Genomic DNA, 19,846 nt, shown 5'->3' with positions numbered 1-19,846 from the left:
GGAGGGATTCCGCCATGTCAAATGATGTCGGGACCACATGGGGGGGCGGGCCCCGCCCACGACCGTAAACTCCCGAGTAGAGCCGCCGCCGCGATCTCAGAGGCGCTGGACTGTGGGAGCCTGCAGGTCTTTGACACCCGGCTCTGCGTGAAGAGCCAAAAACTCACGTGGGTTCAGCCAGACGAAAGAAGTCGGAGGCTTAGGGGAACGAGCACGTTCTGCAAAAAAATCGCCCAATACCAATACGAAGGTAGTGTTTGCTGAGTAATAATTGGAGCTAAGACTCTACTAGTATGACATTTTTACACATATATTAATTTTTTTTAAATCCCCACAAAAATCTTGTGAGCTATTATGTCACTCCCTTCTCTATTTCCCGCGGCACTCTGTTCACAGGCTAACAGAGCGTAAGCAGATTGTATTATATCACGGTTAAAATGTCTATTTCCTCTTTTCAGGAACCAGTGTGTGCTCACAGGGCAGAGAATGTTCCTTACTCATATCTGTATTTCTGTATTATCAAACATAGCATAATACATAGGCCACAACAGGACTCATTAGGAAACTATCAGGTTTGTATTAATTAAATCAAATATAATGTATCCTGTTGTACAGTCTCAAAAGGCTTCATCGACTGCATCCCGTTTCACCGCTCAAATTTTCCAGGTAATCAGACAAAAGTTGTCCCAAAGAGGCCCCTTTCCTCCCCTTACCTCCCCATGTCTATCTGAATCATTACATTCAGCCTCAACTATTCAGCCGTACTCAGTACCAGAGGTAATGTATTACTTTCATTGACCTAAAAAATAATAATAATAATAATGATTTATCAGATAAAATTATAATGCATAGTACCATATTAAAGCCCAAGGAACATAAAAGAACATGGAGAAATAGTTCTTTTCCTTGTGGAATTTGCAATTCTTTTTTGGAGATGTGAAAGAATATGATGAATCCAGGTAAGTGATGCTCTCCCTCCTAAATGACTTCTTTTTCCAAATGATCCCAAAGGGGCTCTTGAAGTCATCTTTCTAAAACATGGTTCCAACCTAAGTCATAGTCTTGTGTAAGAAAGAAAAAAAAAAAAAGCGGTGGTTCCCCAACTCCTGAGCCATGCCCCCACCCCCAGCTGAATTGGTGTGACTTTCAAGCACACCTCTGTCCCTTTGTACATGGTTTCACTCTGCCAGAAGCATATTTATTCCTCTACCCTATTTTAAGATCATTTATTCATCTTTGAGCTCCAACTAAAATCACTTCCTTCCCTCAGTCTCATAGCTTTTTCCCCCCACAACCCCACAATAATTGTTTTTAGTCCTCACATGTCCTGAAGTTATTGTTTATTTCTTCCATTTGACTGGGTCTTGTCCATTTTTATATCAACCTAGCATTGTGCTTTGAATATAGTACCCCAATATAAATGTTTGTTGAATAAATTGTAAAGTATGTGGAAGTATCTAAATGACAAGATAAATTGGGCAAACTTTAGAGAATGGAAGGTTGAATTCAAGTGTTGAATGATAGGTTTGGCAAAGGAGGTGGAGATAAAAACATGCCTTAAAAAAATTAAATTTTAAATGTTCATATACATTTTATCAGTGTTTCATTTGTCTTCTTAACCTACCACCCAACACCAGCTTTGGCACAGAATAAAAACCCATTATAGATGTTTGCAAAATGAGAGGAAGTATGGTGTGATAGGAAGAACATGGATATTATAATCAGACAAAAGCCAGCGATGTTGAGCAAGTATTGAAGTTTTCTGAGCCTGGGTGTTCTTATTTATTAAATGCCAAAATTGCCTTTCTACTAAGGTTGTTGTGAGGATTAAAAACCTCCAGCACCTGATTCTCAATAAATAAATATTGGTTTCTTCTTGAGTGAATGAATGAATGATGTATTTCCTGGAGGGCAGTAATAGGATAGATAATACAGTGAGAAAACACAGGGTGGAATAGGGGAGTTATAGGGGCAGGTGTTAGAGAAGCATCAAGTGATTGAAATAGGTTTCCAGGTTGATTATCCTAGCAGCCAGATGTAGAACCAAGTGTGTCAGACGGGCATGCTCTCTTATACTCCTTGGGAAAAGAGAAGACTTGGACCAAAATGATTGTTCTGGAAATGGGAAGAGGAGCCTCAACCCAAGGCAATGAATATTATTATATTACTAGAGGCCCAGTGCATGAAATTTGTACACAGGGGGGGAGGGGAGAAGGGAGAGGGGGGTCTCTCAGCCCGGCCTGCACTCTCTCCAATCTGGGACCCCTCAAGGTATGTCCGACTGCCTCTCGCAATCCAGGACCGCTGGTTCCTAACTCCTCTGCCTGCCTGCCTGATCGCCTCTAACCACCTCTGCCTGCCTGCTTGATTGTCCCTAACTGCTCCCCTGCTGGTCTGATTGCCCCTAACCGCCTCTGCCTTGCCCCGGACACGGGACCAAGGATTCCCTCCCTCTGGCTGACCGCAGACACCCAGGACCCAAGCTGTGCCCAGGCCGGCTGCAGTCGCAGGGGACTGTGGGCAGGTAGCTTTGCCAGGTCGGCAGCCGCTGGCGACTGGGACTGCAGGGTAGGCGGCTTGCCCCTCTCCTGGATCACAGCCTGGCTGTTTCCCATCCCTCTCCCCGCAGTGTTGAGTGTCTGAGCCGTTACAGCATGATGGCGTGAGAGCGTGACAACCATTTGCATATTAGCTCTTTATTTTATAGAATTATCTAGTTTTGACACCTCAAGTCACCTGCTATCCTAAGTCCCAAATTATTGATCCATAGTCATAACATATACTTTGCTTCAAAAGCAGTTTAGGATTTGCTCAAATACACAAATTAACACCCAAGTGAAGATGCCTGAAAGTTAAGGCCTATAACAAAATATACAGACATCAAACCCTTTCATTGCCTATACCAGTGGTCGGCAAACTGTGGCTCCCGAGCCACATGCGGCTCTTTGGCCCCTTGAGTGTGGCCACAAGGTTTCAGTCACACTCTACATGCGTGCCTGCACGTGGTATTTTGTGGAAGAGCCACATTCAGGGGCCACAGTTTGCCAACCACTGGCCTATACAATGTAAACAGAATTGTATATATATTTTTAAAAAAAGATTTGAAGTTATACTTCTGGATCTCAAATAACTTGCATTAAACAACAACAAAATGCAAATTTAACACAATGGAAATCATAAATTTCTAAAGTAGCATTGAAAAGGTCTCAAACCATTAAACCTCTGAATACTTATGTAAGTCTAAACATTTTCAATTTAAACCTCTTTCTCAAAGATCACTGTGACTCGTGCTATGTAATATATAGAAGACCCAGTGAGGTTCTCAATCTCAGTATCCTTCCTCTGCCGATTGCTGGCGTTGCTAGATTCTCAAAGGCAGGCTCAGTCTTGCCTCTAATCTTGAAACCCAATCTTAACCTTAGATAGAGGGCATTAACTCTTTGCATCTACTTTTTGTTCCAAAGTCCTGAGCCAGATCTGATACGGCCTTCAAAATGAACATTGACAAAAATCCAATTAATCCTGTTTTGAAGAGTGCTCAGACTTTACTGGAGTACAAACTAGAGTAAAGGACAGCCATCTCAATCAATAATATGATCTAAAAGCAACATTGCAACTTCAGTTAAACACATTTCTCCAGAACAATTCAACCACTCACTGCTGTAGTTTCACCTTTTTTCCCTATTGTTCATTCAAAGCAAGACAACGGCAAATTGCAGCTCAATACATACGTGTTTAAGTGATTTTAAGCAAGAATATCTGTCCCACATTTATCAAAATATTCAGGTAGGAGGTGAATGACTGTCAGGGCTAATCAAATCATAGGGTTGATATAGAACTAAAGGTTTTCAGCCTGCTCTTCCTCCCAAAGCAGAACCTTTGCTCCCATGTCCATGACTGCTAAACACCCAGCCCCAGCCTGAACACCACCAGCAATAGGCAAAAAAGCATCTGGCCAAGACAACCTATTCTCAGCAACTCTAAACCCAGTCTTCTGAAAGGCACCACCTTGCATTTTAACCCCACTGGTCCTGTTTTTGCCCTCTGGAGGCAGACAAAACAACAACAGTTACCTTCCACATGACTCCCCTTCCAATGAATTGACCAGACTTGTCATATGCTCCCTCAAGATTCTCTTTTCCTGAAAAAAGTCTCTCTTTTCCTGGGAAAAGTCTCTAACATGTTGAGTCTACATCTACTCACATGGCTTTCAGATCTGTCTCCATCCTCTTCTTCCACCACCTTTGGGCCTATTTATTCAACAATATTTCAGGTATGACCAGAATACAACCACGCAGTGTAGTTAGTACCCCTTCCTGCTTCAATTTGGACAAAAGGCTTGAGTTATTACAGTTTGATATTGTACTAGTTTTTTTATCAGCCTCCTCATCCTATTAATTCATGCTTCTTCGATGAAAAGTTGTTACGCTGGGCATACATTAGGAATGCACTTGATTTCATCTTAACTGACTTTAATGTTTACTGGTTGAATATTTAATTTTATTAAATTTTATTTATAAGTTTCATTATCACATTTCACAGTCTACCTATAACTTTCTGGACATTGAGTCTATCATCAAACAACCTTTCCCAGCTTTGTGACATTGGTAAGTATAACAAGCATGCTTTCCACATTGCCATCCAAGTCACTGATAAAACAATACAAGGCCAAGGACTACCACTAGCAATCTTTCTCTAATTGGAGGAAAATTTGAGGCAAAGTTATTTCAAAAGTTATAAATCTGTTCATCACCTGATTTTCCCTGGACCATACAACTCTAAGGAAGCAGGTTGGGTCTGACTTTCTAGATACTCGTTTTTACCACTCTTGCTGACTCTCATATCTGATACACTCCTATGGACATTTTTTCTTCCTATAAGTCAAGACCTCAGTATTATATCTGGGTCTCTTCACAACACGTGTGCTAAAATGATGTCTTCCTAAAACAAATTTAAAATTGTACATGGCTAAAAAGACATCCATGTGTGTGTACCAGATATGTATAGTGTAGTGTGAGTGTGTGAGTGTGTGTGTGTGTGTGTGTATGTGTGTGTGTATGTATGTTCTTCACAGAGAAATAAAGTAAAGAATGTCTTTAGCTCCAGCTACATACCTCAGATATAAACCATTTTAGTCAAGAAAAGATTCTGAGACTTGACCAAAGAGCAATGAATTGAAAGAAGAAAGTAAATTTACTACAGAGGCAATTGGGTCTATTCAGCTTCTGAAGGGTTCAATGTTATACTTGAAATTGTTTCTCATCTTTTGTGTAGTTACCACATTATTTCTTTTAGTTCCTGAAAGCATGCTTTTTGGTATTTCACATGTAACTTGTGAGTATCACTAGCCAGGGGTTAAATTTTGATCACATTAACATTTCTCTGACTCTGGCAGCCATCATTATGGACTTCTCATTCCCCTGGTACTTTTCCCAGTTCTTTTTAGAGTTTAGGAGTAAGTTTTTTCAGCTTGCTTCAGTAACTTGTTAACCCAGGCAGAGCAGCTAATATGGTACCTTCATCTGTGCTGAGCCCACCCTGGCCACTTCATAAGGCCAGCACTACCTCAGACAGACTCATTTCTCCCTCTCTCTGGACAAACTGTTATATTGATCATCAAATAGAGGGTCCTTGTCTCCCAGTATCTCATGGTTTTTAAATCATACACTCTGTTTCCATGAATTTGGTTTTTTAGATTCCACATACAAGTGATATCATTCAATATTTGTCTTTCCCTATCTGACTTATTTTACTTACCATAACATAATGCCCTTAAGGTCCATCCACATTGTCAAAAATGGCCAAATTTCCTTCTTTTCCATGGCTGAATAATATTCCATTGTGTGTGTCCTACATTTCTGTATCCATTCACCTGTAGACAGCCACTTATTTAGATTGTTTCCAGATCTTGGCAATTGTGAATAACGTGAGTGCAAATATCTCTTTGAGATCTTGATTTTGTTTCTTTTGGATATATACCCAAAAGTGGGATTGCTGGATCATAAGGTAGTTCTATTTTTTATTTTTTGAGGAAACTCAGTACTGTTTTCCACAGTGACTCTACCAATTTACATTCCCCCCCCCCAAAGGTTCTCTTTTCTCTATATTCTCTTTTCTCCATATCCTCGACAACACTCATCTCTCTCTCTCTTTCTTTTTTTATAATAGCCATTCTAACAGGTGTGAGGTGATATTTCTTTGAGAGAGAGAGGGGGTGGGGTGGGGAGAGAAACATTTATCATTTGCCTCCTGTACACACCCCAACCAGAGATCTAACTCACAACCTAGGTATGTGCACTGGGCAGGATTGAACTGTTGACCTTCCATTGCACAGGGCAACATTCCAACCAACTGAGCCACACCAGCCAGGGCTCATTATGGTTTTGATTTGCACTTCCCTGATGATTAGTGATATTGAGCACCCATTCATGTACCTGTTCCCTATCTGTATGTATTCTTTGGAAAAATACCTATGCAGTTCCTGTACCCATTTTTCAATCAGATTATTTGGGTTTTGGTTTTTTTTGCTATTGAGTTGTATGAGTTTCTTATACCTTTTGGATATTAATCCTAATAAATGTACCCTAGCACCTCACTGGCTCTGATTTGGTTATGTGTCAATCCTCAAACCAATCGTGGTGACGTGGGCAAAGGGGAACCAATCTGGGTCTACCTTAGAGCTCAGAGTAAAGTCAACCCCACCCAAACCAGTGGCAAACAACAGAGGAGGAAGCTTCTCAGATGAAATTTGGTGAAATATTCCCAGAAGCAGAAGAATGGATGTTAGGTAACTAGAGAGGATGGGGACAATGTTCCAGTAATAGATAAGCAAAGGAAAGCTGTGAAGTGAGCATGATAGAGAGAATGTTAAAAAAAGGGCCTGCAATAAATCTTTTATTGTTACAATACAGAAACATTTTCCATGGGAAGAGCCAGGCTAAAGTTTTTTTCTGATTATTTTTTTCTCTTTCTAAAGAGGACATGTTTTGTTCTTAGACCAAAAAATGTGCTTCAGAACCACAGTCTCTCGGATCACAATCAATCCTCATCCTCAATTTACTGCAATCAGGCTCCTCTCAGCACTCCACAGAAATAAATGGTTTCTGACTCCCAATCAAGGCCTCTCAGAGGTTGAGAGAGGTTCAAGCACAACAGCCATAGCCAAGGGGGAGCAGGAACTGTGGGTCACCCCCTAAAAACCTTCTCACCAAGTGGCAACATCCTTCGATGAAAGTTCTCCGTAGAAGCAGGGAGAAAGGAAAGCTGGTGCGTTCATTATTTTTACAATGGTGTTCACATCATGACCAAATGATGAAAAGGGAGTCAGGATGGGGAACCTTTTAATGCAGTGATTCCCCCACTAGCTAATGAGTGGTACAGCTCCAGACCCTTAGTTCAGACTTCTCTTCAAACTTGTACCATCTGATGGTGGAACCTAGCTAATGGTGGGAGTGTTTCCATCTGCCGAGGATTTGGATATACTAAAAAAAAAAAAAAAAAAAAAAAAAAAAAAAAAAAAAAAAAAAAAAAAGAATAACAACACAGCTTGCAAAAATCGTGGGATATTACATACACACTGAACAAATTAATACTTTCATAGTCACAAACATGCCTGTATTATGGGGTAATGAAACCCCCGCATTTACTGCATCCATCTACAACCTGCTTCTCCAGGCTCTCCTGCCTTGACCTCGGTATCTAATGCTACATGTTCTCCGACTTTTCTACCCTCCATAAACAAAAAACGATTGCCTTTCTATCATCTTGGTTTAAAGTCATTAGAAATGAAAATGAGTTGAATCTGTGTACCACTCTAAGGATTGTTAGCATTTATTCATTTGACACTGTGACTATTGTACTCAATTCAAATGTAAATTCTAAATTCAGTATTAAAAGTTACATAACTAAGGGGAATACTGTTCATAATTATTAAGTATGATTTGTAGTAGTACCAACACTTACTTATATATATATTTTCTTAACATTTTTATTAAATAGACCTTCAAAATTGTTAATTTTTTTCTGTATAATAGCACATCCTCAAAGCAACACATACAAATAGAAGCATATAAAATGTAAAGTTTTTCTTATCTATGCCTGACCCAAACTGTCATGTCTTTTCCTCAAAAAGAGCCATATAGATTTTTTGTGTAAGGTTCCAGAAATTTTCTGTGGATGCAAAAATATATAATATGTAACTTATTTTTACACAAATGGGATCTCATTATATTATGTTTATTCTTAGAATTAAACTTAATCAAACTTGCTAAACAATTCCAAAGCATTTTTTTCCTCATATTTAAATCAATAAACTCATTTTCTTTCCTGATGTCGTACTCAAAGCCAAATCTATTTTTTTTAAGACATTTGCACCACTTTGGTCTTTTCTATGTCTTATATGTCTATACTAGGGGCCCGGTGCACGAAATTCGTGCACTAGGTGGGGGGGGGGGGTGTCCCTCAGCCCAGCCTGCCCCCTCTCACATACTGGGAGCCCTCAGGCGTTGACCCCCATCACCCTCCAATCGCAGGATCGGCCCCTTGCCCAGGCCTGACACCTCTGACAAAGGCGTCAGGCCTGGGCAGGGGACCCTCATTTCCCCCCATCACTGGTTCTGCCCCAACCCAGGCCTGAGGCCTCTGGCCCAGGAATCATGCCTGGGCAGGGGACCCCCATCTCCCTCTGATCGCTTGCTCCACCCCCCGCCCAAGCCTGACGCCTCTGACCCAGGCTTCAGGCCTGGGCAAGGGGACCATCATATCCCCCCAATCCCCAGCTCCGCCCCCCACCCAGGCCTGATGCCTCAGCCAGAGGAGTTGACCCTCATCACCCTCCGATCACCAATCACTGGATCGGCCCCTTGACCAGGCCTGAGGCCTCCGGCAGAGGTGTCAGGCCTGGGCAGGGGACCCCCAGCTCCCCGCGGTTGCAGGCTCCGGCCCTGCCCAGGCCTAACGCCTCTGGCCTAGGCATCCGGCCCAGGCAGCGGGGACCTGCAGTGGCAGCGGGGGGCGCCGCGATCGTGGGCTTCGCTTTAGGCCCAGGCAAGGGACCCCTAGCTCCCGGGACTGCCAGCTTCCACCGTGCCCAGCTCCCATCGCTGGCTCCACCCCTACTTCCTGCTATCACTGGCCAGGGCGGCAAAGGCGCCTGATTCTCCGATCATGGCTGGGGGGCAGCTCTTAGCTCCTGCCCCTCAGCTCTTAGCTCCCCCCTGGGTTTCCGATCACTGTCAGTGGCAGGGGGCTTCTTCCTGCTTTCCCTTTCGCCTCCCTGCATTGTGCCTACATATGCAAATTAGCCGCCATCTTGTTGGCAGTTAACTGCCAATCTTAGTTGGCAGTTAACTGCCAATCATAGTTGGCAGTTAATTTGCATATAGCCCTGATTAGCCAATGAAAAGGGTATCGTTGTACGCCAATTACCATTTTTCTCTTTTATTAGTGTAGATTACCGGGTTGACCTGTCTTTCATGATGTTTTGCAATGTACAGGTGAGAAGGGAATAGGATGTAGGGGGTCAATGGAGGGGGGGGGGGGAGTGGGAATATCTGTAATACTTTCAAAAATTAAGATTAAATAAAACAGAATCAGCATCACTACCCTCTTTAAAAAACACAATAGATATTATTTTGCCTAAAGAATATGAAAAATTGATTTAATTTCTGGTTTATCAGTGGTCTTGGTTTTTGTCTCTTTATACATCTATACTTTGCTTCAACCCCTTCTCCCTCTATATTCACATCTCCATTTCTTTTATGTAATTTTATCTTTTGTCATATTAGAAGTATATTTAAAAACATGTTTTATTAAATTTCACAAACCTTTTGCCAAGTATATCCTTCTAAACCAGATCATTATTCTTGCCATATCTGGGTTCAGAAGTAATTTTCATTTTGCAATTCTTCTGTAATTTTCCTTCAGTTTAGTTTACATCTACTTAAAAAGTATTTTGGCAAATCTATACTAATGGTCTCATTTTACCCAGAGTAAATAGATACTTATTTTGGACAACTGAGATTTCTCTCATCATCCACATACCATACTGCCTGGAATTTCACCAATAAGGACTCACTGCTTCAGGCTAAGTATTGCCCTCTTTTTACTGTTTTCTCTTAAAATGCAAATAACCTACAGAAGTGCAGCACATGAGAAATAAGACTGTAGTGAGAACATTTGTATGATTTCAGGTCATTAAAGAGCTATGCCAGAAAAAATTCCAAATGGAATAAGAGGTTCAGAGTTGGAGTTTTGCCTTATGAAGAAGAAGCATAGAAAAGGGGACATGAAGAACAAGTATTACCTAACTCCTGCTTTTTCTTAAGATCTACCTTGTTTTCAACTTGCTAAGATTTGTTTTCAGTGAAGTTAGTTGCGTCTACTTGGTGTAGGCAACATAAGGTATTTCCATAACCATACATCTAGAGAACAGGAGCTCTATGGGCGCGCCCGCTCTCTCTCCCTCTCTTTCTCTCTCTTTCTTTTTTGCAATAGATAGTTATTGATTGATTGAATGCTTACTTTGTGCCAGGAACCATTCTAGATGCCAGGGATATGATGACATAACAGGTCCTTGCCTCGTGGAGCTTACATTATAAGAGGGAGAAGGCAGACAATACATGATAAACACAATGGATAAGTAAATGATACACATATTCGAAGGTGATACATTCCAAAAGAAAAAGAAAACTAGAACAAGGTAAGAAAGATCAGTTGTTACTGGGGTAGCAAAGGAGAGTATGCAATTTTCAACAAGGTTGATATAGACCAGCGGTTCTCAACCTGTGGGTCGCGACCCCTTTGGGGGTCGAACGACCCTTTCACAGGAGTCGCCTAAGACCATCGGAAAATGCATATATAATTACATATTGTTTTTGTGATTAATCACTATGCTTTAATTATGTTCAATTTGTAACAATGAAATTGGGGGTCACCACAACATGAGGAACTGTATTAAAGGGTCGCGGCATTAGGAAGGTTAGAACCACTGATATAGACTCATTGAGAAAATTTCTTTTTGAAAAAAGAAGGTGAAGTGAATCCTGAGACCAGCAAGAGGAAGAGCATTGCATACAGAGGAGAAAGCTAGTGAAAGACCATTACATGGGAACACGCCTGGCTTGTTCAGAGAATACTAAGCCGATCACCATATTTACAGTGAGGCAAACAAGGTTAGAGGAACAGAAGATAAGGTTTGGGGGAATGGGAGATCAAATGGTGGAGGGTTCTGTAGGTACCACCTGAGTGAGATGGGAAGCTATTACAGGATTTGGAGCAGAGCAGAAAAATAAAATGAACTGACTTCGGTTTAAAGGGGTCGCTCTGCTTGAGAATAGTCCAGGGGAGACAAGAACAGAAACAGGGAACATGTTAGACCATTGCAATAACCTATAAGAGAGATGACGGCAGCTTGGACTGGGGTGGTAGATGTAGAGGTGATAGAATGTGCTAGGTTTTTGTATCCATTTTGAAGATAGATCAAACAGGATTTATTGACAGGTTAGGTGTGGAGGGCCCCTAACAAGACACATGGGCATGCTTCTTAAAAATATTGTCAGCTGAACCCAAGGCGCAGGCAGAGCCACACCCTGGGGGCGGTCCTAGCCAAGAGGGAAGGATGCCACTCAGTCTGACCTTTTCCAGCCCAGGTGCTAAGGGGGTGGACCCATTATGTCACTGGGAACTCAAGGCCCACCCAGATGTGATGTAACTTCCTGTTACTTCGAGTATAAATAAAGATCCCACTGGTGTGTGTGTGTGGGGGGGGGGGGGGGGCGCGTTCCGTTCATCTATCAGAGGGCAGATGCCAGGCCCAGCTTTTTCCTCTATTTCTGTCTCTGTCTTGTTTTTGTTGTTGGTGGTGGTGGTGGGTTTTTTTGGGGTTTTTTTTTTTTCCCCCTTAACCCTTGTTGCATTCTACTCAAGATTTCATGAACCCCACATTCTCTCTTTCGGCGCTGGTCGCGGAAAGAGAGAACGCACCCCCATAGTTAGGTATGGGTATAAAAGAAAGAGAGATATTACAATGATTCCAAGGTGTGTGGCCTGAGCAACTGGAAGGATGATGCTGTCATCAAGTGAGACAGGAATGACTGTGGGAGAAGCAGGATTAAGGGAACAACAGGAGTTTGGGGCCTGTTGCTTGTGAAATGTCTGTTAGATACAACTATTTCTGAATTTAACTGGTTGTCTGATCTGAGGAAAGCTACTTAACCTCTCCAGGCGTCATCTGTAAAATGAGAAATTAGAACTAGAAGAACTTCAAGGTCCCTCTAACGCAAGCATGCCAAACTCAAAGGCTAACACTGGTCAAATAAATGAGGCATGTGGCCCACGGGCCTCAAGTTTGACATGCTTGCTCTAACATTTCTTATTTTAGTTTAAGTTTTACTTGACTAAGTTGCTTTTGTGCTGATTTACACAATTACTTGTGTGTGTTGTTATTGGGTGGGGTATCCTGTGTCCCCACCAGTTGCCAGTGGAAGTGGGCTTCTTGGTGTGCCGCTGAAATAAGAATTTCCGGATGCCCCCACGGGAGGATGAGGTAATGTGCAGAGTTTCATTTATGTGGAATTAAACCCCTGAGTTTCCAAGGTCCCATCTCTCCCCATCCCACCAAGAAAAAGTCCCATTTCCTCTTCAGCAGAGCTGGGATTAAAGCCACTGTCCAGAGCCTCTGTTCCATATTAAAGCACAGTACAGTTCAGCTCACTTAGCTTGTGTTCCCAGCTGCAGTCCATTGCACATGGGTCTGGCTGGCCCATGGGCCAAGTGGTTTCTAGGGCTCTATGACTATGGAGAAAGCGTGGGCAAGTGCAAGGAAGCAGAAGCAAAGCAAGAGCTGTGAACAAGAGAGAGAGAATTCCTTTGTCTTAGTATTATGTATTCCCAAATTTTTGTGGGGCTTGCATTAGGGTCCACTCTCCTAGCCAATGGTCTTTGTTTCCAGGTTAGACTGACAGACAAGCACCTTCCCTATGTCACCTGACTTCACTGGGCATGCGCCGACCTTCCCCTTTCTTGGGCCCCTTCCCCCAGTGTTCTGCAGGAAATGGGCAGGTGGTTCCCTGAAGAAGATAAAGTTGCAGCTTCCTGGTGAAGCTGCCCAGATGAGCATGCTTATAGTGTCTGGCCTTCCCTTTGCTCCTTTCCTATTATTAATATTCATAACCAGCTACTTAACAATGGTAACGTTGTCACAGATTAAATTTCATTTTTCTAATTTTAAACAGGGTGGTCAGGGTAGGCCTCATTGAAAAGGTGACTTTTAGATAAAGGAAACAAAGAAGCTAACCATAAAAATATCTAAGAAGGAGTGTCCCAGGCAGAGGAAAGCATTAGTACAGGACCTTGAGGTAAGAGTGGGCCTGTTCAAGCAGTAGCTCAATTAGATAACTATGGGTTAAGTATAAGGCATACAGTCAATTGATAAAACCAACAAAAAGAGCAAAAAGTCTTGAGTGAAGGAAAAAAGAGACATTAAAAGATTTAAAGGAAAGCTAGTGAAACATCAAATGGCTTTTAGAAACATAACAATTTGATGGTACAAGCATAAATGAATCAAAAACATAAGAATTACTTTTTCCTTTAAATTATTATGTAAAAAAAATTAAAACATTAATTTCTTGACAAATGTGCTTTAGTTAAATTTTTTAACCCTTTTCTCCTCTTCTAAAAAAACCGAAAACCTAAATTTCAGAAATTTTTAATTGTTGTTTTTGTAAATAATCTCAAATTTAGCAATAGTGAGATAATTTGGTTTTTGAAGGAATAATGCCAATCGAATCAATGAATGGGTAACTACTAGAAAAATAATTCAAATCACAAAATATGAACTCTTCAATTGAGATCTTTTTTGATGCAGTTAGGAGTTTAAAAATTAAATAGAAGCCAGGAGATTTCCTCATAAAGCAGGTAAATCTTTTCTCCTTTGGGTATTTTCCAGGACTCTTACATTTCCTTAAATTTTGAGTAGGCCAAATATATTGTTTTTTTTCCCTGCTCTCCTAAATAGAAATCTGTGGCTATCTAACACAAACCTGGCAAAATCCATTAATTTAGATAGAATGTGAGACCGGTCCTGGCTTTCTAGGGAGGGGATAATTGAAATGTAGGTGGGCAAGTACAAAGGAGGGGATGTGCCAGGAAGAAGGAGTGTGTGGATGGCACGTGTGGAATGCAAGTGGAAGATAGTTACAATCTAGGATGGTAGATTAGAAGCCTCAGATCATGCCCCTATACAACAGCAGAAAACTCTTGCAGAATGCTTACTATGTGGCAGGGAGTATATTTCACATATATTTAATAATATCTTTTATTCTGACATGTGAAATTCATAGCAACTGGTCATGGGACTTTAAATTTGAAAATGCATTCCACTACTTTCTGCCTTCTAATGTTGCAAAGTTGAATTTACCCCCACTGCCGGCCTATTTCTTTACCCCCAGCCACCTTTACAGATAACGTATTCATTCTGTCTGGAAGCTTGTAAGATTTTTCCTTTTATCCTTGGGTAAATAACAGAAAATACTTAAAGAGTGCTTACTACATGCCAGGAAGTATTCAAAGCATTTCACATATATTAACATATTTAATCCCCCCCCCAGCAACACTCTGAAACTATTACAATTGTTACCCTCATTTTACAGGTGAGAAAAAAGGGAGAAGATAAATAAGGCGTTCACATTAAATAACATCCAGAATAGCTGGGTAAGAGAAGGGAGCCCGGGAGATAAAATGTGAAAGCCGTTTTAAAGCCACTGTGCTCCACAGAGTGCAGGAAATTTGAAAAGAAAAATTGTGTCATGGATGATAGAGCTACTGAGATAGTGGAACCCTGAAGTGTGCAACAGAGGAAACCAATTGAACGAAATGTTCTGAGACCAATACAGGGAGAGTGCCCTGGGGTAGATCATATCACTTCCCTCCTAAAACTTACTCAGGAGGAAACAAAATCTTGACTGAGACTTACGTGGCCTTGCATGACTTGGGCCCCTGTACAGCTCTCCACTGTCAACGCTTACATTTTTGTTTGCTTTGTTTTGGTTGCCCAGCCCTTTGAATCCCCTCCCTATGTTTGAGGAATTCACGACCCTTCTAGATCTTGCCTCCCTGCACAAGCCACACAGTTTTTCCAGCCCTACTTTTATCAAGAGTAGGAACGACATCAAATGGGAACGGCTGAAGAACTGGCAATGTTTAACCCGGAGGAGAGGCGACTGTGGCGGGGATGGGTGGGTGAAGGAAACCATTGATGAAGACCTGGCCAAATATTTGAAGAGCGGCAAATGAAAGAAGGCTGTGGCTTAAGAGCAGAAGCTGAGGTTCGGTGTGGGGGAGGAGAAATCCAGGGAGAAAGAGAGAGTCAAGGAGTTGCAGAGGGGAGGGTGGGACAACTCCAACCACATTCTCCAAAATGATTGCCTTCCGTACACTTCTTCTTTATTATTTTTTTAAAAAAATTTTGTGTTGACATTATTACAGGTGTCCCCCTGCTGGCCCCCCTTCATCCATCCCCACAACCAGTGTCCTTCACCGAACTATTGTCCGTGTCCATGGGGTATTCATATCTGTTCTTTAGCGAATCCCTTCACCTTCTTTAGCCAGTCACCTGTACAATTCTTTAAAAAATAAACCTCCTTAAAGTATAGTTTACATACAATAAAAATGCATCTATTTTAAATGTACCTCTTCATGAATTTTGACAAATGAAGACAAATGTAACTACTTTAACCAAGATACAGCACTTCTATCACCCCACAAAGTGCCATTTTCTCTGTTCCCGTCACCCACTGCCACTCTCACACCCAGGCAACCACTAATCTGATTTTGGTTATTATATCTAGATTACCTTTGCCTTTTCTAGAATGTAATATAATCATACATTTTATGTCTGGCTTCTTTGCTCAATATGATGTTTTTGAGATTCATCCCTTTGATAGCATGTTTCAATTATTCATTTCTGTTTACTGCTCAGTAGTAGTCTCTTGAACAGATATACTAAATTTGTTTGTCCATTCATTTGTTGATGGACATTTGGCCTTTTGTCCACAATTTTTATTATCTTGAACCTACTCTGACCATTTATGTACAAATGTTGTTGGGAACATCTGTTTTCATTTCTCTTCTATAAAGAATTAGGCGTGAACTTGCTAGATTAAGAGGTCAGTGGGTATTCAACTTTTTAAAGAAATTGCCAAGCTCTTTAACAAAATGGGTGTGCTAGTTTATATTTCTATAGCAGTCCACGAGATTTCCAGTTGCTCCACGCCCGTGGCAACATTTTGTATTGTAAGTCTTTAAATTGGAAGTCTTCTCATAGGCGTATTATATCATCATGGTTTTAATTTGCACTTCCTTAATGTCTAATGATTTTGGATGTTGAGCATTTTTTAATGTGCTTATTTGTTGTTCATATAGCTGCTTCAGTGAAGTGTCCAAATATTTTATTCATTTTTCATGAGTTATTTATTATTTGTAACATTCTATTTTCTGGATAGAAGTCCTTTATTCTGATTATGTTTTGCAAATATTTTATGAAAATCCATGGATTGAATTTGATTTTCTTAACAGTATTATAATTTTAAGAGAAAATATTTTTAATCTTGATGAAGTCCAGTTAAAGTTCTTTCTCTGTTTGCATCCTATCTAAAAAACAACATAAGCAAAACCTATATATTACTGAAGGTGACAAAGATTTTCTTTTAAAAGTCTTATTATTTTAGCTCTTACATATAGGTCTAGATCCATTTAAAGGTAAGTTTTGAATATGGTGTAAGATAGGGGTCAAGGTTTATGTTTTTAGAACTGGAAATACAATTGTTCCATTAATTGTTGAAAATACAATTATTTCATTGTTGAATTACCTTGTTATGTCTTTGGCAACAATAAATGATACTTGGGGACATCTGATATATTGTTTTGTTTTGTTTTTAACATATTTTATTGATTTTTTACAGAAAGGAAGGGAGAGGGGGATAGAGAGTTAGAAACATTGATCAGCTTCTTCCTGCACAACCCCTACTGGGGATGTGCCCACAACCAAGGTATATGCCCTTGACTGGAATCAAATCTGGGACCCTTCAGTCCGCAGGCCAATGCTCTATCCACTGAGCAAAACCGGTTAGGGCTGTTATATTGTTAATGATAAAAATTTTTTTAAATTAAATGATCCTTTACATTGGGTCTATCTTTTGACTCTTCATGCTGGTCTATTGATCTCTATGTCTATTACACTGAGACCATAATCATAAATAATGTAGCTTTACAATAAATCTTGAAACCTTTGGTGTATCTTCCCAACTTTGTTCTTATTTTTCAAAATTGTATTTCCTATTTTAGACTTTTTGCATTTTTATATAAAATTTAAAATCAGCTTGTCAATGTCTAATAAAAAGTCATCTGGGGTTTTTATCAACATTGTACTGAATCAATAGGTAAATTTTGGGGAGGTTGACATCTTAATATTGATGAAAATTATTGAACATAGTATATCTCTCCAATTATGAAAGTCTTCTTTAAATTTTCTCAGTATCTTTTGCAGTTTTCAGTATACAAGTCCAGTACTTTTATTTGTTAAAGTTTTCCTTAAATGCATTATGCTTTTAATGCTGTTGTAAATGGGATTTAAAAATGTCAATTTCTAATTGTTTGATGCTAGTATAACAATTGATTTTTGTGTACTGACATTGTTTCCTTTAATTTTAATTAGACCTAGTAGTGTTTTTGGATATTTCTTAACCTTTTCCATGTACATGATCAGGTTCTCTGTGAACAAATACAGTGTTACTTCTTTCTTTGCAATCTGTATGCCTTTTATTTCTTTTCCTTACTTTATTAAGACTCCCAGGACAATGTTGAATAGAAGTGCTTTTTACCTGAATCTTGGGGGAAAAACATTCACCATTAAGTGTGATGTCAGCTATAGGGACCCTCTTTATCAAGTTGTAGAAGTTTCTATTTGTAGTTTGCTGAGAGTTTTAATTTTTCTAATTTATAATGAATGGATATTGAATTTTATCAATGCATTTCCTGCATCTATTAAGATGTTTACATACTTTCTTTTTCTTTTTAAGTCTTTAATAAGATTGATTTTCAAATATTAAGCCAACCTTAATACCAATTCTCTTTTAATCAAAGACAAACAATAACAAGTGTCAGGGAGGATGTGGAGAAGGTGGAACCCTCATGCATTGCGAGGGGAATGTAAAATGGTGCAGTTACTTTGGAAGTTCCTAAAAAAGTTAAACATAGAGTTACCATATGACCCCTCAATTTCACTCCTAGGTATATACTCAAAAGAAATGAAAATATATGCCCACATAAAAACTTATACATGATTGTTCATAGCAACAATATTCACAATAATAAAAAAAAAGTTGAAACAACGTAAATGTCCATCAGTGGTGAATAGGTAAGCAAAATGGTATATCCGTACAGTAGAATAATATTTAGCTGTAGAAAGGAATTAAGCACTGATATATGCTACAACCTGGATGAGTCTCGAAGCATTATGGTAACTGGAAGAAGCCAGTCACAAAAGGCCACAGGCCGTATATTCCATTGATATGAAATCCTCCAAATGAGCAAATTCATAGAGACAGAAAGCAGATTAGTAGTTTGCAGGAACAATGGCGAGAGGATTGGGTAGTGACTACCAATAGGGTTTCTTTATAGGGTGATAAAAATGTTCTGGAATTAGATAGTGGTGATGGTGACACAATCTTGTGTATATATTAAATTACTAACCAGCATGGCACTATATATCTGAAATGGGTGAATTTTATGGTATGTGAATTAAATCTCAATTAAAAATAATAAAACAAAATAAACCAACTTTAAATTCCTGAGATAAACATTACTTGGATGTGAAGTGTTACCATTTTTATATGTTGCTGGACTTGATACACCAAATTTTTGTTATACATGCAGCCTTTTCTTGTAATACCTTTGGTTTTAACTGCAACATAGACTATCTTCATAAAAACAATTTTATTGGATATATATTATTTCTTCTTTACATGTTTAGTGGATTTCACCAGTGAAGCCATTTCATTCTGGAGTTTCTTTGTGGGAAGTTTTGAACTGCAAACTCAGTTTCTTTAATAGTTACAGATTATCTATTTCTTCTTGCATGGGTTTTGGTAGTTTGTTTTTTTCTATGAGTTTTCCCATTTTACCTAAAGTTGTCAAACTTATTGGTATGAAGTTGTTTATAATATTTCCTTATTTTTCTATTATATGAAGTATCTAAGATGCAGCTTTGCTTTTCCTGTGCTGTGCCTTGGAAACTTCTTACTCTAGGCAGTAATCTGTGATAATCATAGGGATAATCTGGGATAATCATAGGAACTTTTTCGGGGATCCAGTTCTACATACCTGATGTCTGATGTCTGGAAATTGCCATTTCATGTTTTGCCTTGCCGAGGCCAGTCCATCCTTGTTGCTTGACACAGTCGCTACAGGGAAGAAACAGCATATATTTCAAGGGACCTGGCATACTGTTCTTAATATGTTTGCTCCCCTTCTTAGCGCTATGAGGGCCACCTCCCTGAGAAAGGTTGTTTCCCCAGGTGGGGATTTGGAAGGGAATAAATCAGTAAAACCCCTTAACTAAGTGCCAGGCGGGTAGTTAATCACCTTAACTACGAACAATCACGCTTAAGCTATATAACCTTTACTTAGGATAATCTCCTTCAGTTACTTCCTTGTAGCTTAACAGAACAGTAGAGAAGTGACCTTGGAATGGAGATAACAAATGCCCTAACCTTTGGAATAGAATGGATAGGATTAAAATCAAATGGTATAAATACAGATGTAACAGGAGAATAGAGGGAGAATGTGGCAG

The sequence above is a fragment of the Myotis nattereri genome (genome assembly GCF_964212035.1).
Source record: "Myotis nattereri genome assembly, chromosome: 3".
NCBI classification, from domain to species: domain Eukaryota; kingdom Metazoa; phylum Chordata; class Mammalia; order Chiroptera; family Vespertilionidae; genus Myotis; species Myotis nattereri.
Note: the sequence above shows the minus strand (reverse complement) of the source record.